The sequence below is a fragment of the Ahaetulla prasina genome, chromosome 2 (genome assembly GCF_028640845.1).
Source record: "Ahaetulla prasina isolate Xishuangbanna chromosome 2, ASM2864084v1, whole genome shotgun sequence".
Lineage (NCBI taxonomy): Eukaryota > Metazoa > Chordata > Lepidosauria > Squamata > Colubridae > Ahaetulla > Ahaetulla prasina.
Window position 1 is genome coordinate 241754414 of NC_080540.1, and position 24786 is coordinate 241779199.

At 38.9% G+C, this 24786-nt stretch overlaps 1 protein-coding gene across 7 annotated transcripts in view; it reads right to left on the reverse strand.

Moving 5' to 3' along the window:
* The window catches only part of SEMA4D (semaphorin 4D), a 121861-nt gene that overhangs the window by 59916 nt on the left and 37159 nt on the right, over positions 1-24786 (reverse strand). For 4 of the 7 annotated variants that reach the window (XM_058166134.1, XM_058166129.1, XM_058166127.1 and 1 more), the window contains one exon: positions 14575-14651. The exons of 2 other annotated variants lie outside the window; for them this stretch is intronic. The gene's annotated coding sequence lies outside the window, so the exon portion shown is untranslated. Of the gene's footprint in view, positions 1-9918; positions 10094-14574; positions 14652-24786 lie in introns of those variants that run through there. One more of the 7 variants, XM_058166133.1, reaches the window with a different exon arrangement.

The window sequence follows — 24786 nt, forward strand, 5'->3', positions numbered from 1 at the left end:
CTTCCTTCCTTCCTTCCTTCCTTCCTTCCTACCTACCTACCTACCTACCTACCATCCCGTAGTCCCTTGATACAGGTAAAGTCTTGGTGACTGGGTGGAACTAAGCATTTACTGGCTGGCTATCCTTCCTGTTGCCTTCATGGAATTTATAGGTATTTTTTTTTACCCTAGGAAAGAAACATCTGCCACTACCTAGGGTTGAACTCTCAATGGTCAAGAGTTCATGAACTTTTAAACACGTCTCTCTCTTTCTCCATATGCGCATGTGGGGGGAAAAATCAGATGGAAGAAAATAAACATCCATGTTTTTATTTATTGTAATCCTGATATACCTTTACTACTAGACTGAGATACAATAATTTCTGAATTGTCATCTATTCCTTCCCATCCATCCAATTTTTATTCCATATTTGCCATATAGTATTCAGCTCATTAAACAATAATACAAGTGTGTAAATGTGCGAGTGTGGCTTTTGCTGGTATTTATTGTCAAGGAAGAGATACTAAAACATTTTGTTGATGTGAAATTCTTTTACTTTATCCATTTGGATTATCTAAACTGGCTCTCTTAACCCAAGAAGCAAAATCTTGTTCTTTTGAGGCTTCAATATATAACTTAAGCTTTAAAAAAGAGCCTTGAACAGAAGCGAGAACCTTTTGTCCTTATTGACTGTTCTTCATCTAATATTTCACCTTTGGATGCCTACATGCAAACACAACCTTGATCTTTCTCACCACTGAGTTGCAAATTATATTTTTATGCATTTGGAAATTATTTATTTGTATTGAAAGACCAAGTAAGCAGTCAGGATACACTGGCTTAATCTCTTCTAATGTTGTTCCATCTTCAGTAAATGTTGGGGTTTAGTTATAAGAAGTTTCAGATGCAGAATCATGTAGTACAAAAATAACAAGTTATTCTTCAGAATATAAAACGGAAGTAGTTGAGCATAGGATAACGTGCCTAAACAACAAACTAGAATGCTTTATAGCTGTTCAAGCTAGCTGTTCATAGGACCAGTGTTCCTTTATGAATTAATGTTACCTATTCAAAGTAAGCAGTGATATTAATCATAATACTTCAAAAAGAACTATTGGGTTTTTTAATCCATTGTAAAGGGATTAAATACAGGTCACTTTGAACTTTATGTTAATGACGTACTGAATTTTTATGCCATGCCACCCATTTCCCATTCAGAAATCCAGGTGCAGATCTTTCATAATACACACTTTGGATTTGGTATCAAATTATGGGAGAACATGACTATGTGAGAATTATAGTAATAGAACCTCTGCCTGCTGAAATTTCTCAGTGGCATTACATTTGAGTCCTGCCAAACACAAAAGGACTGACCTCTCCTCCACTACTGCTCAGCAATACTGAATAACAGTGAGTGGAGGCATATTGCAAGCTGATGATTAACTATGAAAAAGAGGCACGTTTTTTAAAAGGATTCATGGCTTGTACAGAACTGTGGCAATCATATTGTAAATTTCACATGTAAACCAACATGTCAACCAAAACGTAAAATAAAATTAGGGATTACCCGAGAAGATAGCCTGGATTGAAGGATCTACCAGTTGGGGCAAATATCAAGTCCATTCTTCTGTCCCACATAAACTTTTGTACTCCACGTGAATATACAAAAGCAAAGAATTCACAGATTAAGTTACTAGTACGGCCTCACATTTCAAGGTGTATAATCTATTGCATTGTGTTAATTTTTCCTGAGAACAAGCCCCGGAAAGAATGCACCACAATAACTTGATTATTCTTGTTCAAGCATATCAATCTTTCCGACCTTCCCACTTAATAACAACTTGCCATTTTATACCATTAATTGAGTTTTCTATTTTGTTTCAGTTAAAATAGTCTTGTGCACCTTGTTACCCACTGTACTGAAAAATGCCTGCCCCAGATGTTCTGACACCTGGAAGGTCCTTGGCAGTTCCCATGTATTTGCAAATTTCAGTCTATCAGCAAACCCAGAAAGCTTGTAAAATCTTTGGCAAGATTCCAACTTACTAAACCACCACACTAGATTACGCAATTGTGGAAAAGATTTAGAAACAGAAAAATATAGCCCTTTAAGTGTAGTTCGTTATCTGGCCATTTAAGTTATGGAATTTGAAATATTTAAAGCATGGAATTTTTGTGCAGCATACAGATGCACAGATCACTCCATCCCTCCTCTTCACATTTCTACATCTGATTTAAACACAGTTTAGACTCTGATGGGATGTTAATGATGAATATATTACAACATTAGCTAAAGCCTGCCAATTTACTCCACCACCACCCCGCCTTCATCTAATATTAGTACAAAATCCACACATACAAAACTAGGTATTTCTTCTTCTTGAACTGATTTTCAAAAAGAAGAAGGATCCAGAGAACAGGCACATCAGTTTGATGTCGCAGCCAAGCACATTTTTTGTACAGTTTATAAAGCATCATCTCTGTGGATGAACTTGGATTGATCTGCAATGATTAACAGGAACTAGAATAAGTTGGTCACAAAGGTCAGGCTAACCCTATCTTCACCTTTGACTGAGTTAGCTTAGCAGATCAGCGTACAGTACAGACTACTGTACACTGGTCTGCAACAAAGCCTTTTTTATTGAATACCATGAGATACTAGCCTTAGAATGTGGGTATGGATGAGATAATAGCACTGTTACTACTCAAGATGTGGTGGTGCAGTGGTTAGAATGCAATACTGCATGCTAACGCAACTGCTCACTCCAGGAGTTCGATCCTGACTAGCTCAAGGTTGACTCAGCCTTCCATTTTTCTGAAGTCGGTAAAATGAGAACCCAGATTGTTGGGAGCAATATGCTTAAGAGAGGGCTGTAAAACACTATGAAACAGTATATACGGTAAATCTAAGTGCTATTGCTAGTTTAGATGGACTCATAATTGGTTGAGCAACTGCACCTAATGGTTCCATCTCAGCTTGGATGGATATATTGAGCAGCAGCTTAGATGGAAATACTGGTGGATTTTGTGCTGGAAACTGTGTTCAATATTTTTATCAATAGCTTGGCCAAGGGAGTTGAGGGACGCTTATAACTATAATGCAGAGAATACAAAATTGCGAGGAGTGGCTAACATTATACAAAACAGAGAATACTCAGAAAAGATATAGTGAGGTTTGAGCAGTGCACTGAAATAAGCAAGATGTAATTTAACAAGAAATGCAAAGTTTTACACCTAGGTAAGAAAAATATACGGTGCCAGGATAGGAAGGGGGAAGACTTGACTTGGCACTTATTTTTGGGGAAAGCATTTGAATATCCATGTTGATCAGTGATGCACAGCAGTTGCTCCAAAATAAAGGGCTATGTTGGGCAGCACTAACAGGGGCATAAAGTTAGATCACGAGAACAAACTACTCTGTTCAGACTCCATTTTGAATATTTTGTCCAGTTCTCGGTATCATAGTTTTAAAAAAAGGCAGTGACAAACTAGAACAAGTTAAGGGATTGGCTATTTAAGATCTGGAAATGAAGCCCTACAAGGAACAGTTAAAGGATTAGAATATGTTTGACGCAAAACAAGATAGCAGTCTTCAGGGTGTTTGTGTTCATATGCAGAATGGACTTGTTCACTATTGCTCATTCTAACACTATTCCCCTTATGATCAATTAGATGTTTACCAGAAATACACAGGAACGCAATCATACCTTTTTTGGAGAATCTCAACAACTACTTGAGAAAGAGAGATTGCCTCTGATATGAGAAATAGCATATAGTCATCATGATGAGTAGCCAGACAGCTTTATCTAATATGAACGTGTGTCATTCCCTTATCACATTGACTATATAAGGTGTGAAAAAAATGCTTTCATTTGCAACAAATACCCCATAATTTAGCTTGACTGGATGACTCTGGCTTCTAGTTTATGAGATAAGATTCCCCCTGGTTATCTTCTCCCTATCGTCATTGCCTTACCATTCACCTTCAAATTTAAAAAAAATAAATCCAAATATTACAATCTTTTTTCAGAGGAAATGATTCAGATTCCTCTTTCCTCTATAAACTCTGGCACAGAGTCAAATCTAAAGGGCATGCTACATATTTTTGGCATAGATTAGAAACTTCATTATTTTATCTCGGCCTTTAAGCTTTGAACATCAAGGAAAATAAGGTCTTGGCCTGGCACTGAAACAACAGCAAAGCAAGCATCAAATGAGCCTTCCTGGAGCAAGAAATCTAAAAAATAGGAAGTGAGGGCACCACTGGGAAAGACCTACTACGCTCCTGAGGGGGGGTTCTGGTGCCGATCCAACACCCAAAAAGGCTGATATGAAAGCAGACTTTCCGTTGAGTAACTGCCTCCAAGTTGAACAAATAGCTTTAAAGGCAAGCACTGGCAATGGAAATTGTGTTGGGAACTGTATAATTAATTAGCCTTGGGCATCAGATGAAATGCATGTAATTAAATTTATTAATGACATTAGAGGTTCTAATACAAATCGTTGCCCAGTTTTTCTGCAGGAAGAAAAAGACAGAAGAAGGGATGCAAAACACAGGCAGGTTATAACTGAAAACAAATATTATTATTTCAATACAATAAATAAATGAATAAATACCATATTTTTCGCACTGTAAGATGCACCGGACCCTAAGATGCACATTAGCCTTACAGGAGAAAAATCCTTGCAACAAACAACCTGGTCAGCTTCAGCATGTTATCGCAGCCCCAGCACGTGGCTCATCAGGGCTCTGCTCCATTTCACCCACCACCGGCCAACTGAGCTGAGCTCCTGCCGCCAGCGGGGAATGCTGGAGACTTCGCTGCCAAGCAGCTGATTGGCGGTTGGATTGGCCTCCCAGAATACCACCAATCAGCTGTTTTAGGCAGCAGGGATCACCACTGCTGTTCGCCGCCATCACTATCACCGCCATTCGGTGGTGGCAATCAGCAGCTATTGGCGGAGAAAGGTAATAGGTCGTGATCCCCACCACCTAGAACAGCTGATCGGCAGTATTCCAGTAGGCTGATCCATCCATCGATCAGCTGCTCAGCAGCGAAGGCTTCAGTGTTCCTTACCAGCGCTGAACGGCAGCAGCAAATGCTGCCGCCACACCAACTCCCCTCTCCCACATCGCAATAGTTGCTCTATAAGATGCACAGACATTTCCACCCATTTTTTTGGGAGGGGGAAGTGCGCCTTATAGTGCAAAAAATACGGTAATACTGAGGCAGAGTATCAAAAGCCCCCTTCCCCCAGAAACACCTATGGAAATATCTTGTTATAGAGATGACTGTATCTGGGAATAAAACCTTAAAAACATACCTATCCTACAAAAAGAAGATGCTCTTCAAAATCAGAATATAAAAAACATGTGGATTTGCTTATCCTATTTTTTTTTCCAGAACAGTATTTTTTTTTACAAATTACATCTAAGCATTTCATGTTTGGAAAGCCAAAAACAATGCTGTCAAAATAGTTTGACTAATCTCACTAACTTCGGAATGGTACACAAATCACAACAATTTTAAATTTACAAATCCCTTAGTTTTCTTACCAAAACATGTTTTCCAAACAGATTGAAAATGCTATTTCCCTCAAAATCAAATAATTAATGTAGGGGTTCCCAGGATAGAACACATACACTACCATAATAAATTATTATATAAAAATTTTCTCTTGTATAATTTCAAATTTGCCGGAATTCGCCAACCTAATTGGCAATCAATAAAATGCCATTTAAAAGGGGGGAGGGTGGGTGGCTAAAGAAGAAATATTTCTCTCTGTTCTAATTGTGAGCAAGTCTGCTTCCCACACAAACTGGGTTATGACACTAATCCAACCAAGCAAAACAAAAACCAGCTAAATTCAGACTTCAATTTATCCTAGCACTTGTTGCTAGGAAACCTTTCATCCTCGGGGTCATTTTGTTGATTATCATTTATTAGGCACATGCTTAAATCATTTTAAAAGACAAGCTTCATTTAGTTTTCTGCACCAAGTGAGCGGGCACACACATACATAGACCCACTTGGAGCTCTTTTTTTTCCCCACCATTAAATTACAAGTTCACCTTCAGGGCATGCTAAGAAATGTTTGTGTTATTGTTTCTGTAGTGATGAAACATTCCTTCCAAAAGGCTATTGGGCATTGCATACTTTATACACAGTGTAAGTGTTTCTTATAATTAACATTCATTCTTTGCAGGAATGGGCTTTGCTAATGCTTTAGTCCTTACTACAGAGGGAGAATTTTTAATTTGGGGCTGCATCACTTCAAATCTCAGCATCTAACTCCAAGCATCAGGATAAACTGACTATAAACATTATTATGCACCTGCACTGAAAATTATCTCATTTTCATGATTTCTGGTTTGTCTTTTGTAAGATGGGCAGGACATTTGTTACTAGGACTTGACACTGATTTTAAAAATAAAAAGTACAGGACCTGCTAAGTTTACTGAACAAAATCATTTAAATACACTGGCAAAGCTCTATGTTTAAACTACACACCAGACAGATACTATTGTCTAAATTTTGCCCTGAAATATTTCCAGTTCCTTTATCTAACAATAACACTCTTTCTCTGATTCATAAATGGAGATTCAAAGCAAAAAGGAGATATAGCACATGCACAAAACGTGTTTCTATCCAGATAGTCCTCAACTAACAACCATTCAGTTTAGTGATCATTCAAAGTTACGACAGCACTGAAAAAAATGACTTATGACATTTTCTCATACTTACGATGCAGCATTCCCATGGTCACATAATCAAAACCCAGATGTGTGGCAACTGGAATGTATTGATGACGGTTGCAGTGTCCTGTGGTCATCTTTTGTGACCTTCTGACAAGCAAAGTCAGTGAGGAAGCCAGATTCACTTAGCAACCATGTTACTAATTTAACAACTGCCATGATGCACTTAACAACTATGGCAAGCAAAGTCATAAAATGCGGCAAAACACCCTTAATTGTCTTGCTGAACAGCAGAAATGTTAGGCTCAATCATGGTCATAAGTCGAGGACTTACCTGTATAGCACCTAGAACTTTGAAACAACTTGGAAATTAGCCTTGAACCAATAAGACTCGTAATCACTTGATCATGGGAATCATAATTAACCAGAGTTGTTACGAAGAAAAGAAGGCATCTTCTTTTAGATATTTAGAGTATGAATATTACTACCTTTCCTATCTCTGAATCTCTTTTGCCTAAATTTGTACTAGATTCTTTAGGAGGATGCCAGAAACAATATGGAATTTTTCATGAGTTAAGACATTGTTTACTTTTTCTAAGAAAGAGTATCTTCATATTAATACATACAGATGGGATTCACATTGTGCTAAGCCAGGGGTGTCAAACTCGCAGAGTCACTTTGTCATCACGTGACGTATTGCGACTTTCTTCCCTTTGCTAAACTGGGAGTGGGCGTAGCCAGTGTGTGACGTATCCGGGCCAAGGACACGAGTTTTACACCCCTGTGCTAAGACATTTAGTTCTTTTTAGCTTTGGTTTACAATCTTGTGGAAACCTAACTATTGTATGTCAACCACAATATATGTGCTAACAAATATATGAATCCAATCTACTGTAACATATTCAACAATAAATATTTTAATACAATATATAAACAAAAAGATATTCCGTCCCAGGCGCCTGATGGACCCCGAGAGGTTCCTGACGGAGCTTGGGCCATTCCCTGAGGATCTGGCCCACTGCACGACTGAGGAACTAGTTGCGGCCTGGGAGCGGGCCGCGGCTGGGGCCTTGGACCGTGTCGTGCCTTTGCGACCTCTGACCCGGCGCAGATCTCATTTGGCCCCTTGGTTCTCCGAGGGGCTGAGGGAGATGAAACACCGGAGAAGACGTCTAGAGAGCACCTGGAGGTCCAGCCGCCTGGTTGATCGACACTAGTTAGGTCCTATTCTAGGACCTACCTAGTGGCAATGAGGGAGGCGAGGCGCCATATACCTCCACCCTCATTGCGCCGGCAGATAACCGCCCGCCGCCCTGTTTGGTGACCCGCCTCCTTCATCAGGAGGTGCGGATGACCTTGCAGGGACGTGCTGAGGAGTTTAGTGGTTATCTATACGATAAAATCGCCAGCCCGGGATGGTCTGGACCAAATTGGGATGATCCAGGCGAGGGAGAGGAGACACGCCTTGTTGAGTCCATTTGGGATGAGTTTGACCCTGTGGCCCCCGAGGACGTGGACAGGCTGTTGGGGAGGCTTCACGCCACTACATGTTTACTGGACCCGTGTCCTTCCTGGCTGGTACTGGCCACTCAGGAGGTGACACGAGGCTGGCTCCAGGAGATTATCAACGCTTTGTTGGAAGGGTTTTCCTGCCGCCTTGAAAGAGGCGGTGGTGAGACCCTCCTCAAGAAGCCCTCCTGACCCAGCTATTTTGGGTAATTATCGCCCAGTTCCAACCTTCGCTTTGTTGCGAAGGTTGTAGAGAGTGCTGTGGCGCGACAGCTACCCCAATACCTGGATGAAGCCGTCATCTAGACCTGCTCCAGTCCGGCTTCCGACCCGGTACAGCACGGAGACAGCTTTGGTCGCATTGGTGGATGATCTCTGAGGGCCAGGACAGGGTTATTCCTCTGCCCTGGTCCTATTAGACCTCTCAGCGGCTTTTGATACCATCGACCATGGTATCCTGCTGCGCCGGTTGGGGGATTGGGAGTGGAGGCACCGATATCGGTGGTTCTCCTCCTATCTCTCTGACCGTCGCAGACGGTGTTGACAGGGGGCAGAGGTCACCGCGAGGGACCTCACTTGTGGGTGCCGCAGGGTCGATTCTCTCGCCTTCTGTTCAACATCTATATGAAGCCGCTGGGTGAGATCATCAGTGGCTTTGGGTGAGATACCAGCTGTACGCTGATGACACCCAGCTGTACTTCTCCACCCCAGGCCACCCCAATGAAGCTGTTGAAGTGCTGTCCCGTGTTTGGAAGCCGACGGGTCTGGATGGGGAGAAACAGGCTCAAGCTTAATCCTCCAAGACGGAGTGGCTGTGGATGCCGGCACCCGATTCAGTCAGCTGCAGCCGCGCTGACTGTTGGAGGCGAGTTATTGGCCCCAAAGGATAGGGTGCGCAACTTAGGTGTCCTCCTGGATGAACGGCTGTCGCTTGAAGATCATTTGACGGCCGCTCCAGGGGGCCTTCCACCAGGTTCGCCTGGTTCGCAGTTGCGCCTTCCTTGATCGGGATGCCTTGTGCACGGTCACTCATGCGCCTGCTACCTCTCGCCTGGATTATTGTAATGCTCTCACATGGGGCTCCCTTGAAGTGCACTCGAGGCTTCAGTTAGTCCAGAATGCAGCTGCGCTGGTGATAGAGGAGCTCGCGTAGCTCCCATATAACACCGCCTCCTGCGCAGACTGCACTGGCTGCCTGTGGCCTTCGAGCGCTTTAAGGTGCTGGTTACGACCTTTAAAGCGCCCATGGCTTAGGGCCTGGGTACTTACGGGACCGCCTGCTGTTACCACATGCCTCCCACCGACCCGCACGCCTCACAGAGAGGGACTTCTCAGGGTGCCGTCCGCCAAACAATGTCGGCTGGCGGCCCCAGGAAGGTCCTTCTGTGGGGCTCCACACTCTGGAACGAACTTCCCCGGTTTACGCCAAATACCTGACCTTCGGACATTCCGTCGCGAACTGAAGACGCATCTTTTTATTTGCGCGGGGCTGTCTTAAATTGAATTTTATCTTTTATCAATTTTAAACGGGGTTTTTAGTATGGAAATTTTTAATTTTAGGCTAATTTAAATAAGTTTTTTAAATGGTATTTTAATCTGTATATTGTATTGTTTTATCTTGCCTGTACACCGCCCTGAGTCCTTCGGGAGAAGGGCGGTATAAAAATCAAATAAATAATAAATAAATTCATTTATTAATGAGGAATTTTCTTGAAAAATGAAATCAACATACCTGGTAATTGAAAAGAGGCAAAAGAAGATTAAGCATGATGAAACCAGATGGGATGGGAACATTCCTTGACACAGATCCAGATCTCTTCTGTGTTGAGAAATCACCTTTGCATTCAATTCTATATTTTGTTCCCTATTTCCAACATATTTTCAAGTTATAGGAGATCATTGAATTTAGGAGGAGGTGTTAGATCAAATGACCAAACTGAAAACAACTTTATTTTTACTTTTCAGCTAATACAGGGGTGTCAAAACTCACGGCCTAAAGGCCAGATGTGTCACGCACTGGCCACACCCACCCATTTTAGCAAAGGGGGGGAAGTTGCAATACATCACGTGACAAAAACGTGACAGCGTGAGTTTGACAGTGAGAAATTAAGACATGTGTGAAATAAACTGTAGCTCAATTCAATAAATCATCCAGCCCATGACTGAGATTGTAAATTCTTCTGGAAGCTACATTGTTCTTTCTAAAAGATGACATGAGGCTGTTGGATCTTCTACTCTACTGCTCCTGAAAGATCAAGTGGCAGTGGTGGCCAACTATCCCTTTGTTCAACTCTATTCTTCAGCCTTTAACATTCAATTGGGGGGGGGGAGAATTTGCTTCTGAGGCTTTCAAATGAATTTTGAAAGACTGCCGTTTTCAAGGAAGTAGAGGCAATGCTCAATTTTCAGAAAGTGGTCTGAAAAAGACTGACATTTTTACCTGTGTGTTGATGGTAAACTGTGAAATATCACCAGGGGCAACTTAATTCTAATTATCAAATATTGGCTATACAGATAGCCCTTGTTTAGAGACTGCCTTGGGCAGTAACTGTTTGCGGTTATGACAGTGATGGAAAAAGTAACTTTTGTGACAGACATCTGCGTTTCTGATCTTTGCAATGTCTCTCGCATTCGTCTTTCTTCACCAATGCAATACGTTAGTACCCATTCTCCTGTCTCTGACCCATTTTTTCCTTCCCCTCCTAGTAGAGCAGAGATGTAATGTATAATCAAGCTATCACTTCCTTCTTCTCTGCAGCAAGGTCTTCCCTAAAAAAATGCTAATGGCAAAGTAACAGGCTCAGCTGTGACCTTAATTAGCCAGCTTGCAGCAGCTGCCTCAAATTGACAAGACCCGAGTCAGTTTTAAACTAAAGCTTGTCTCCTAAGCAGCTCAAAAATATATATTTTTTTAAAAGCCAGTACTAGCACTTTGCTAAAACTGTATATTCCACAGTGTGCCTGCTTACTCTCTTGTAATCCCTTCCTCTCCAATGATTTTTCACTTAATAACCACTTTATTTCACAACTGAGTTTTGCAGTCACTAAATAAGGATTACCTGTACTTGCAAGTAGATTCTGCAATAACTGGATAGATACAGGAAATTTTACTGTGGAAATTTATTTCCCATAAAGTAGACAATTTGTATATTATGTATTTCTTCATGTAGTACAATAAAGACCAATTATAAGCAGCAGTTACATCTCCAAATTACAAAGGAAAATGCTTAAAACCTAATAGCCTGCCATAAAATTACGCTGCCATATAGGCTGTCTCCAAGTGTAAACTGACCTTAAGTAAAGTTCATTAAATTACTGTAACAATCCTAACATCATGGCATTGCTTTTCTCTCCAGATAATATATTTAATCTATAATATACAATTATAGATTAAAAATCAATTTGGGAAAGGAAATTGTGTCTCAAATACCAAATCAGCAATATCAGGGATTAAAAGTGAATACTTTTAATAGTATTTAAAGTTCGTTCAATTCTCAGCACTATAAAAGGATGATAGCTATCAAAGTCTGGGCAGCACATATAAATTAGATGATGAAGGGGCCATTTTGTAATAAATTGATCATAGTATACCCTTCAAATACAAGGACATTTTTTTCTGCTCATATCAGCCATTTTATTGATTCTAATTAAGTACAGACTCCCACAGTAACAAAAGTTAATGCAATGTCTGAGTCAAAGGATATCTAGAAAGTAGGCACAAACTGCAAATTCATCATTTTAAAGAACAGATCTTTGCTTTTCAAACTGTATCCCAAAATACCACTTAGAGCACACACACTTTCTAAAAGATTTCACAAAGTCTATGTTTATTAACTAAGTTTATTACTAAAAACCAAAAATATTAGGAAATAGTTACATCCTATTTTATTGCATTTAACATGTTATAGGTAATAATTAGAAAATGTATAGGCAGTATTGTGTTGATGCAAAACTGTGAAGTGGACTGTTTGCCCAAAGAAGCTAAAGTAGTGTTGTCAAACTCTCGGGCCATGGGCCGGATGCATCACGCTGGCCACACCCATGCCCAGTTTAGTGAAGTGGGGAAAAGTCCCGGATACGCCTCATGACACGTGAGTTTGACACCCCTGAGCTAGAGCCACTAGTGTTGCCAAAAATCAAATGCTCACATTTCTCATCTCATTCTAATTCTATGATCCATTCCATCTCCATTGGCTTCTTCAGGAATTTATAGAAGTTCTTTTCCAACTTGATTCCCACACAGGTATGTCAGAATTTTATCTCCCAAGATTCTCAGCCAGCATACTCCAAAATGAAATATGACTAGAATAAAAGATATTTTTCCACAGCATAACAGTTTTTTTTCAAGCTATATTTTAGCAGTTTGATTAATCTTTCTTTTCTCAGAAAGGGTGGAATGATCAAAATTCAGATAACTTGCTGTTAAAAGTTTGAGGTATGCCAAGAATAGGAAGCCTTAAACAAGGATCTGAAGTATAACAAACTTCTTTCTTTCTATCTATCTATCTATCTATCTATCTATCTATCTATCTATCTATCTATCTATCTATCTATCTATCTATCTATCTATTCCTCCCTCCCTCCCTCCCTCCCTCCCTCCCTCCTATCTAATTTATCTGCTGTCCATCTTGGATGCCTTCAACATTACAAGCTATAAAATGGTAAAACATAAATATTTCTAAAAACAATAAACATAAAATTACAATCAAAAGTAATTAACCATGGTTTGTTGAAGGTATATAAATTCTGCAAAAACACATTTATATAGTTTGCAGTTTATATGCAGTTTACTGGCCACTTTTGGCTATTTTTATGACTTTTTGTATCTTAAGAATATCAGATTTGAATATGACATGAAACAAATAGGAACATCCAAGCAAATTACAAATTATGTTCCTCATTCACACATTACACTATACCATACCTGCAATCACAAAGTCAACCAAATTGTGGTTTTTGCTCTAGATCATGGCTCCTCAAACTGCGGCCCACCAAAGCCATTAATCCAGCCCACACAGGACCATGAGGCTGCCCCGCCCAAATCATCCCACCCACCCTTCGGCCAAGCGCAAGAGGGTGCTTGGCCAAAGGGCTTACCTTCCCTAGTCCCGTGGGCTGGAACTGAAAGGTAAGGCCAACAATTTTGGCCTGCAGAGATGTTCTGGAGGCGGGGGAAAACGGGCCCAGGAGGCCAAAAAAAGGGCAAAAACAGCCTGTTTTTCACTTCCCCCGCTTCCAGAAGATAGATATAGACAGAGGGAGGGAGGGAGGGGGGACAGAGAGAGAGAGAGAGAGAGAGAAGAGAGAGAGGAGTGACAGAGAGAGATTTCTCAAGCTCCTTGGTCAACCAATAGAGCAACAAAAAGCAAATAAACCCCCCCAGAAGCAAAACAAATTGAAGTTTAATTTGTGTGCATTGTTTAATGAACTGTTAAATTGGCCACCCCCACTCAGCCGGTCCGGCCCCTCAACAGTCTTGAGGGACCATGAATTGGCCCCGTTTAAAAAGTATGAGGACGCCTGCTCTAAATCAAACCATTTACCCACCATGCCAAGTTAAAAATAAAACTACTTGCATAATGGTTGAGTAAGATATGAGATCAATAACAATTTACAGAATTGAGGAAAAACAAAGGCTATTCATCTTGCTCTTAGTAGTTCATACTGAATTCATAAATTTAGGTTACAGCCCAGATGACTAGCAACACGCAAGACTTCTTGGTTGTTGTGTAGTCACACTGGTTGTAGATGGTCTGGATAACTGCATTTGAAACTTTATGTGCAAAAATAATTTAAATGTATAATCTATAATTACATTTCATCTAAATATATTAGTCTCAGATTTTTATCCTCCCCCCCCAAAAAAACAACAACAACACCCCAGCAGTGGTAGTGTTTTATTCATTGAATAAGGTATTAAAATAGCTTTTTTTCCCCCTCTTTTTCAAAAACAGAAAGAAGGGATATAAAGCAATGAACGATAAAGGTAACAAAAATTCTAAAGATCAGTTGTTTGAAGAGCCTAAGGATACTCATTTTGTTAATTAAAGCTATTTAACTATATGTGCTAACAAGCCTCAATGAAATTTATTGTCATTTAAAAAGCTTTATGTTTCTCCAATTTAAATGAAAACAGTCTTTGTATAAACTGGTATTTTCCTTTGTTCTCAAACGTATCAAATAAAGAATAGAAATTGAATTTATCCAACCATCTTCTATTACATTAGTTTCTTTTAACATTTTCTGCTCCCTCATCACATTTGTGTTTTCAGAATCATAACTGCCCTTCCCTCTCCACAGACTGAAGCAATAATATCCTTTATTCCCAAAGGTTCTGAAAGAGGGGAGAGAGAGACAGACACACAGACAGACAAAAAATGCAACTTACTGGCAACAAAAGCCTTGTAGCTGCTGAAGGAATCTTCCCACATGGTATCCCCAGAAGCCACAATGAGGAAAACAATCCTACAATAGATTCAGAGAAAGAGAAAAAGAAAGAGACAATGTCTTGTTAGTAATGCCATTCCAGTGAAAACGCCTTCTCAAAGAAATTGATCTCAAGAGATATTTACGCCCAGGAGAAATTTGGAATGCTAAGTACATCTTTCTTATAAGCATTATTAAGTATCTTTTTTTTTATTTTGTCACAACAGTATACACAAACATTGTCATAAGTAAAAAAAAAATCATGAAGAAAATATATATACATATATATGTATGTATGTATGTATGTATGTATGTATGTATGTATGTATGTAAAGAATATGCATTAGCTATATTAATGAAGGGAACAACAGGAACGGTAGGCACTTTTGTGCTCTTATGCACGCCCCTTATAGTCCTTTTAGGAATGGGATGAGGTCAATAGTAGACAGTTTTTGGTTAAAGATTTTGGGATTATGAGTAGAGACTATGGAGTCAGGTAATGAGTTCCAAGCATTAACAACTCTGTTACAGAAGTCATATTTTCTGCAATCAAGTTTGAAGCCGTTGACATTAAGCTTGAATCTATTTTTTGCTCTTGTAATATTGCAATTGAAGCTGAAGTAGTCTTTTATAGGAAGGATATTGCAATAGATGATTTTGTGTGTTAAACACAGGTCATGTCAAAGTCGGCCGAGTTCTTAAATTTTCTAATCCCAGGATTTCAAGACTGGTGGTATAAGGTAGTTTGTTGTTTTCGGAGGAGCAAAGAACTCTTCTAGTAAAATATTTCTGGACGCGTTCTATTGTATTTATGTCAGAGATGTGGTATGGGTTCCAGACGGATGAGCTGTATTCAAGAATAGGTCTGGCAAATGTTTTGTATGCTCTAGTTAGTAGTGTAGAGTTTTCGGAAAAGAAGCTGCGTAAAATTAGGTTTACTACTTTTCGTGCTTTTTTTGCTATGTAGTTGCAGTGGGCTTTGGCATTTAGGTCATTTGATATAAGAACTCCAAGATCTTTGATCTTTGTTATAGCATTATTAAAATCTACAATCACGCAACAAAGGCCTCTAATAATACATCACTTATGACTTTCACCTACATCTATACTGTTACAATAGATTTATTCCTCTATTTCTCTAAAGCAGACTTTTACGGCCTCCCAGGCCACATCCAGCTCTTTGACTGTCCTTGTCTGGCCCTCATGATGTCAATTGGAAATCAGAAATCAAATATACATAAGACGTGAAATATATTCTTACCAGTAGCAACTAATCAAAACTGTATCATTTACTGCTCTTTTTAAAGCAATAAAATTAATATTGAGTTTAAATTAAATTCAGTCTATTGGTTTAGCCCTCCACAACAGTTCCATTTTCTTATGTGTCCCCTTGGGAAAACTGCCCATCCTTGCTGTAGAGCCGAGATGTCAAACTGGACACCCGTGGGCCAGATGCATCACATGCAGGCCACGCCCACCACAGCTCCATGAAGAGGGAAAACATCACGAAATGTCACATGGCAAGGTGACACGGCAAATTTGACACCTGTGATGTAGAGCATTACTTTTTTAAAATTGAAAAAGAAAAAAAGGGAAGGAACTACCTAGGAAGCAATGTGCAAAAGGAGTCAGATTTATAAAACCACCCATTTCAGAATTCTGATTTTATATAGTGGATTGTAATCAGAAGCTGAAGCAATTTCCCACTATGAGAAGGAATAAATTTTACAAGATACAGGAACTTTCCACCACTGCAATTTATACCACAAACACCCTTATGTGTTGATTCTTGGTTTTATGTCTTCTTCCACCCACTGTGAAGTATGGCAGTAAAATATACTTCTTTTGAAACAAATTCAAGTCAAAGGTCTCTGGAGTGTTTGCTACTATCTTGACAGGCTGAGACACATTAACCTTGCCTGTGGTAGCTGCTGCTCAGTTTTTTGTGTCTGAAATCTAAAGACAGTGTGACAGATCACTTCCAGCTCAGCCTGTCAATTTGGCACTTTTGAAGTCCCAATTCACAAAGTAGGCTGTTACACTAAAATCACTGATCTTCCATATTTGTGTTCATACTGTATTTGTGTAGTATTGTATAGTATTTTTTACTTCTTAGTTTGACAGTTTTTCTCTTTCCTCCTTGGTCAAGCACACACCGGGCACTGCTTCAGAACAAAAGATTTATCTCTTCCCTTCCACAAACCCAGCACAAGGTCAAAACTAAGAGTGCTTTACCTGAAGATGCCAAGATACTTAAATTCTACAAATAAAACTATTATGAGAAATTAAATCTATGTCCTAAATTCCAAAGATAAGCCTTATTCAGACTCCCTTTATACTGTAGCTCTTATAAAAAAGCATGTTTTATGATCCTTCCAAAAAACACCATAGTTCATCAAAATTAAATTCAGTAAGGTAAGGTTATTTACGTAAGAACAGAGTGTTCTGATGCACTTGAAAGTAATATAATTTGACCCATTAGATTTTTTTAAAAAAGGAACATATGGTGGGAGTGCTGACTTTCAAATAAAGGAAAACCTTTAAATGTTCTGCTGACATCTGAACTACAGAAAGAACAAAAATATCACCTCCCGTACCATCTGTACACAGCCATCAACAACACTCTGCTTTTCTGTTTATTATGGTTTATTTGAAATGATGGCAACTTATAATTAAACTAAAACCAAAGCAGAATCATTTTTCTGAAGTTTCAGAATTTTGCCAGCTTTGAAAAACTACACCATTTATGTTTAAAAGCATATAAATTGTTTCACATTATGAAGAATTTTTTTAAAATGTCTAAGATGATATTCTATACAGCAATTTATATCTAAAAACTAGTCCTTTCACTTATAGTTTGTAGGAAAAACTGGAAAGTCCTGTCACAGCTTTTGGCTGATAAACTGCTGCTCAACAAATAATCCTTCTCTGTTCCTCTATAATAAAGAACTATTAATCCTTTCAACAATTGCCTTCTTTTGCCATTTTACAGTGCAAATCAATATGAGCCCTAAGAAACATCTCAAGCTGAACACGTGATACATTGATTAAGGGGTAATTCTCTGTATGTATAAATAAAGCACACAGCATTTATAGAAGAATGATGTTCAGAAATGCTATTATTTAGGCTGGCTCTGGGTGTACAGGATTCAAAAAAAAAAGACAATGAACTGTTCTTTCTTTGGAAGCTAGAAATGATAGAGGACTGGTTCACCTATTTTCATATAGTTCAGGCAGCTTTGCCCATTCCCCTTTGTCAGCACCCATGCACAAAGACACCCTGTTAAAAACAACTCCACCAAGGAGGAATGTTCATTAATTCTCATCAACTGTAAGTGAAAATGATGTGAGTTAGGATTATATTTTTTCTGACAGCCATAAAGAAGCGTATCTCCATGACCCTCAGTAACAGGGTAAATAATATTTGTTGCATGAAAAGTAGGCAATTGTTTGGCCTTCTGGTTCACTATGTTGTTAAAAGCGTTTTGTGAATGCTTCAATAAAAGACTGCCAAAGGAGAGATTGTTATGGCACTATAAGCAACACTTTGTCTTTTAGAGATGTGCATCCTTTTGCATCAGAGGGCAAAAAGGTGATTTGGCAAGTGCAACTCCCGTGCCGGATGCATCTTCTCCTGGAATCACACTGAAGCCACAAAGGGTGGACAAATGGTTGGAGAAAGAGATCCAGTTGTTCAAAGGAGCTGCAACCAGGGCCGTAATAGCTCAGGCTGTTGAAGCCTGTTATTAGAACACAGCAGCCTGCAATTACTGCAGGTTCAAGCCCGGCCCGAGGTTGACTCAGCCTTCCATCCTTTATAAGGTAGGTAAAATGAGGACCCAGATTGTTGGGGGGGCAATAAGTTGACTTTGTAAATATACAAATAGAATGAGACTATTGCCTTATACACTGTAAGCTGCCCTGAGTCTTCGGAGAAGGGCGGGATATAAATGTAAATAAAAAAAAAACCAGAGGCTTCCCAGGCAACCTTTTTGTCACACTTGTAAGTGGATGAAGGGAGGGAGGTAAGGAAGGTGCTGAAAACACTGGAGTATGGAGGAGCTGGTGGGATAGGAGCTTCTGAGGAGAGATAGTGAGAGAGATAGTGTCCTACACACCAGCTTTATTCTATTTTGTCTGGCAAACTATTACTTCATCCGGAACCCAGAACAAAGCATCCTACGTTACAGTTCCTCTAAACATGGTGGTACTGAGACTCTTTAGCAGAATTTCTCAAACTTAATACAGGTATTCCTCAACTTACAACCATAATTAAGCCCAAAATTTATGCTGCTAAGTGAGACATTTGTTAAGTGAGTTTTGCCCCATTTTACAACCTTTCTTGCCACAGTTGTTAAGTAAATCATTGCAGTTGTTAAGTTAGTAACACGACTGTTAAGTGAATCTGGCTTTCCCCATTGACTTTGCTTGTCAGAAAGTCGCAAAATCCCGGGACACCGTAACAGTCATAAATATGAAATAGTTGCTGAGCATCAGAATTTTAATCACATAGCCAAGGGGATGCTGGAAGAGTCATAAGTGTGAAAAACAGTAATAAGTCACTTTTTCAGTGCCGTTGTAACTTTGAACAATCACTAAACAAACTGTTGTAAGTGGAGAACTACCTATAGTTTGTTCCAGGTTGGAAACAAAACATATTTTCCATTCCACATATACCCCTGCTTTTAAATTAATTTCAGGTAATACTAATGACAGCTTCTCATGCCATACGTGAGCACTAGTACTCGTTCAGTACTAGAAGGTGCCATTATTAATTATTCCCAAATTACAGTACCCAATGCATCTGAAGGGCGACAGGTTAGAGAAAGATGACTTAATATCCAAAATAAGTCAGTTTTAAAATTAAACATTTTAATAGTAACAAAATAATGAAGCAAGTAAAAATAGAATTTTAAAAAATTTATTTTTGGTGTTATATGCATATTGTTGATTCAGATCATATTATTAACAGTGTAATCAGTCAATAAATATACTTTTTTCTTTAAGTTACAGCATTCCTAGAATAACAAATAAAAAAGCAAGCCTATTTAATTACTTAGTTTTGTTGCTATTTCTGATTGCTTTAGAAATGTTCCTGCTGAAGCTGGAAAGCTTAATTGATTTAATAAGCAACACGCTTTTTCTCACTTTCCAAATGTTAATAGAAAAGATTCAGAGTAACTTTGCAAGGTCACCATATGTCCCCCTCCCCTCCCAATCCATTTGGAACTGAATCAAATGGAAATTATCAGTCTCTGATCAGCTGTCACACAACTGCAAGTTTGAACACTTTAAACTGGCAAATCTGTTTTCTGCAAGTCGAAACACCATTCATCTTTTAGACCTTCTTTTATTCCACAGGTCAGAACACTTCAAAAGCTGAAAATGTTGCATTGTCACATAGTTTAGCCCAAATGCATTCATTTTTCCCCACTTAAGCGTTTCTTAGCAGTCAAGCCTCATCATGTCCACAACAGCCTCTCACCACAAAATAAGAAGGAAAACATGCTGTTGCACAGAGCCATTTGTGCTGCAATGCAATACAATGCAAAGTGTTTAATCCACAGATATATTTATCTAGTCTCATGTAGTCAGAAAGCCATATGAAACAGTTATTGGGAAACACCCATTTATTTTTGAAATTACCCGAATAGCAAAACATCTAAGATATGTACATGTCCCCAAACTCTTCAAATCTAAATGATATTATTTCTTCTAAAGAAATTTTGAAATACTATTAAGCTTTGTAAGGATTCTTAATATAATATTAAACTACAAACCTTAGGCCCATTAGCGACTTTGCATCAACTCATAATAGCTATAAACCAGTGGTTAAGGCAGTGGAGATCTTGAAATCAACCCCTGCCTAAGCCATGAAAGCGAGCTGGGTGATTTTATTTTATTTTATTTATTTATTCATTTATTTATCAATCAATCAATCAACAAATACAAGGAAACGAGTAACAGTATAGACATAGACATGGATATAAATAGGCAAAACATAGCCATAAACACATAGAATGATTACATATAATTGGGAACAGTAGGACAGGGACGGTAGGCATGCTGATGCGCTTATGCACATCCCTTAAGAAACATGAAAGGTCCACGGTAGACAGTTTAAGGTAAAAGGTTTGGGGATTAGAGAGACTAACAACAGGATCAGGTAATGTTCCAGACATTTACTACTCTATTGCAGAAGTCGTATTTCCTACAATTAAGATTAGAGCAAATTACATTGAGTTTAAATCTATTGATAGCCCTTGTGTTATTATGGTTGAAATTAAAGTACTCATTTACAAGTAGAACATTTTAATAATCTTATGAACTAAGCATAGGTTGGAATGTAGACAACGTAATTCGAGGCTATCTAGACCTAAAATTTCAAACCTGGTGGTATAGGAAATTTTATTTCGAGCAGAGGATTTAAGAACTCTTCTAGTAAAATATTTTGGGCCCAGTCACTCTTAATTCAGCCAAACTCACCTCACAAGGGTTGTTGTTGTGGGGAAAATAGGAGGAGGAAGATTAGTTGGATGTGTGTGCTGCCTTGAGTTATTTGTAAAAATAATAAAGGCTGGATACAAACCAACAAAGAGGTGTACTTCCTTGGGGAGGTGCATACAGAGTCCAGGGGAGGTGTGAAGAACCTTTTTAGTTGTACTTTTTTATAAGTCCACATTTCCCCAAAATTTATTCTATTGTTTTCATTGTTTATTTATAAATGGCATTTTTTTTTAGATTTTTAGGAGAAATTTGAACATTACACTAAAGAAAAGATGATGACAAAAAGTTCAAGAAGCCTTCCTATGAACAACTAGCAATATTTTTCCTCCTGAGCTATTTGTACCAAGAGGGGGGGGAAAAACCTAACTGGCATACATCATAACCAAAGATTTCCACAGCACATCAAAAACACAGTTCCTATTCTACTATATATGTGTGTGTGTGTGTGTGTGTGTGTACACACACACACACACACACATGCCTAAGGGAGGCCTACAATTCACAAACAGGCTCTCATTTCAATAGAAATATCCTAGTAACAAAGAAGACAAAAAGAAATGAGTTTTGGTCTGCTCAATGTGACTTTTGATAACTTCACAAAAGCAGCAGAATGGAAAAGTAATGGAAACCAATTTTTCCCAGGCTAATGGGAATTTTCAAAATTCCAAGTGGCAGATAGAGCAAGCTTTGAGACACCACACAACTTGGAAATGGACTTGAACAATGCCTTAAGCAATGTCCTACAATAGAGGGGCTTTTGGGACCACCCCATATCAAACTCCTTCTTGCTTCTCATCTTTTTTCTCGGACATCCTTTTGCTACCAGTTCTCAAGGCATTTTCTCACCCTTCCCTTCTGTATAAGTGGCAAATTTACAAGGTAGTCACTGCAGCAAGAGAAAACATGAACAATTGGAACTGCAATCTTCATTTCTCATTCAACAAGTTGCATGCCTCTACTGAGCCAATGTGTTAGTTAGAATCTTCTCCAAATAACTATTTCTTATCTATGTCAGGAAGTCTAACAAGCAGAAACATTATGTTTCTGAAGGGTATTTGGAATGGCTACATCAATTCCAGGTGATGGCTTAAACTAGCTGTCAGAAAGACTAAGTATGAATCATGCAGGAAAAGAATTTACTACTCACTTAAACTAATACAGATGTTTACAAAGATATTATAATCTGTGAAAAAGGTTATACTACTGAGTAACTTAGGTATGTACAAATGAAAAAAAACAACAACCCAAGATTGCCCAAGCTAAAACAACTGCTTTTTAAAAAGACTATATTTGGAAATAAATAGAAATAATCCACAGTGCTAAGGGAACACCTAATTTTAAAACATCCTGTTTGTCTGTTTTTAAATTTTGATCTTTTCTTGCCCAGGGTTCCCGCAACTCATTGCAGGAGTTATATACTTTTTCAAGATAGGTCTTAATTTTCTGGACCAGGGGTCCTTAACCCCCAGTTCATGGACCGACACCAATCCAGTCCACACAAACAAGCAAAGCCCCGTACATGGGATATAGGCAGCACGCAAACCCAAGCCCCCTCCAGTTCATGCGAAAAACCTCAATCCATGGAACTAGACCCTGATGTCCAAAAGATTGGAGGCTGTTCTGGACTACAACTGAGAAGAACTTTGAGGGGAAATGATTTATTTCAGTATTATTTCCAAGAAGAGAAGGCCAATGGTAAAATAAATGTATTGTGAATCTTCCCTGCTACTTTCTGGTAACAGCAGCATGTCCTGTTTATTTATTTATATACATATATATACATATTATATACATATAAGTTGAACTGAGTAACTAAATTATATCGACAGCATTCCACTGGTCCACTAATTTTGTCACTTTTTCAAAGAATGCAATAAGATTAGTCTGGCGTGATCTGTTTTTGACAAACCCATGTTGGCTTTTGGTTATTACTTTGCTTGCTTCTAGATGTTCGGTGATTCATTGCTTGATTATCTTTTCCTGAATCTTCCCTGGTATTGAGGTCAGACTGATAGGTCTGTAGTTTCTTGGATCTGTGTTTTTTTTTCCTTTTTTGAAGATGGGAACAACATCAGCTCTTTTTCAGTCCTCTGGCAGCTCCCCTGTGCTCCAGGATCTTTGAAAGATATAGTTCAGTGGTTCTGAGATCTCGTCTGCCAGTTCCTTCAGAACCTTGGGGTGTAATTCATCCAGTTCTGGTGATTTGAACTCGTCTAGGGTAGACAGGTGTTCACTTACCATTTTCTTCCCTATTTTAACTTGTGTTCCTAACCTGTTTTTTAGGAACAGTGGTGCTGTTTTTGATAGGTTGGATTGTTTTTTCCTTTTTGAAGATGGGAACTACATCAGCTCTTTTCCAGTCCTCTGGCAGCTCCTGTGCTCCAGGATCTTTGAAAGATATAGTTCAGTGGTTCTGAGATCACGCCTGCCAGTTCCTTCAGAACCTTGGGGTGTAATCCATCCGTCCTGGTGATTTGAACTCGCCTAGGGTAGACAGGTGTTCACTTACCATTTTCTTCCCTATTTTAACTTGTGTTTCTAATCTGTTTTTGTAGTGCTGTTTTGATAGGTTGGATTGTTTTTCCTTTTGTGTAAAGACAGATGCAAAATATGAGTTAAGTAGATCTGCTTTCTCCTGTTGCTTGTCATCTTCTTGCCACTTTCTCCCAGCAATTGTCAAGGTAATTTTTACTTAATTGAAATATCCAAGCTATTTAATGAAGTCCCTGTGAAAGGAAATGCTTTAGAATGAAAATCTTTCCTGAGGTTCATCACTTAAGATTCACCGTGCTGAGGACCTGATGCTTTCTTTTCATTAGGACACATTTATTTTTTAATAATAAATGAGAAAGTAAACGTTTTAGTTCTGCAGCTTGATAATAGTTTGGGAACAGAGGAGTCTGTATTTATCTTACCCCTGAAAAAAATGTCCATACTAATATACTATTAATTAAAGTCACATTATTCATTAGTATAGTTGTTAATGATAAATAATCAGAGGTTCAGTTTTTTATTTGGAAAAGAACGTTTCCAAAAGTCAAGTTTTCTTAAATTAACTCAAGTCTTTTTTTCTCCCTAGTTTTATTTCATCCCTAACAAGATTAAGATTTCATAACATAACATAACATAACATCAGAGTTGGAAGGGACCTTGGAGGCCTTCTAGTCCAACCCCCTGCCCAGGCAGGAAACCCTACACCATCTCAGTCAGATGGTTATCCAACATTTTCTTAAAAATTTCCAGTGTTGGAGCATTCACAACTTCTGAAGGCAAGTCGTTCCACTTATTAATTGTTCTAACTGTCAGGAAATTTCTCCTTAGTTCTAAGTTGCTTCTTTCCTTGATCAGTTTCCACCCATTGCTTCTTGTTCTACCCTCAGGTGCTCTGGAGAACAGCCCGACTCCCACTTCTCTGTGGCAGCCCCTGAGATATTGGAACACTGCTATCATGTCTCCCCTGGTCCTTCTTTTTGTTAAACTAGACATACCCAGTTCCTGCAACCGTTCTTCATATGTTTTATCCTCCAGTCCCCTAATCATCTTTGTTGCTCTTCTCTGCACTCTTTCTAGAGTCTCAACATCTTTTTTACATCGTGGCGACCAAAACTGGATGCAATATTCCAAGTGTGGCCTTACCAAGGCATTATAAAGTGGTACTAGCACTTCA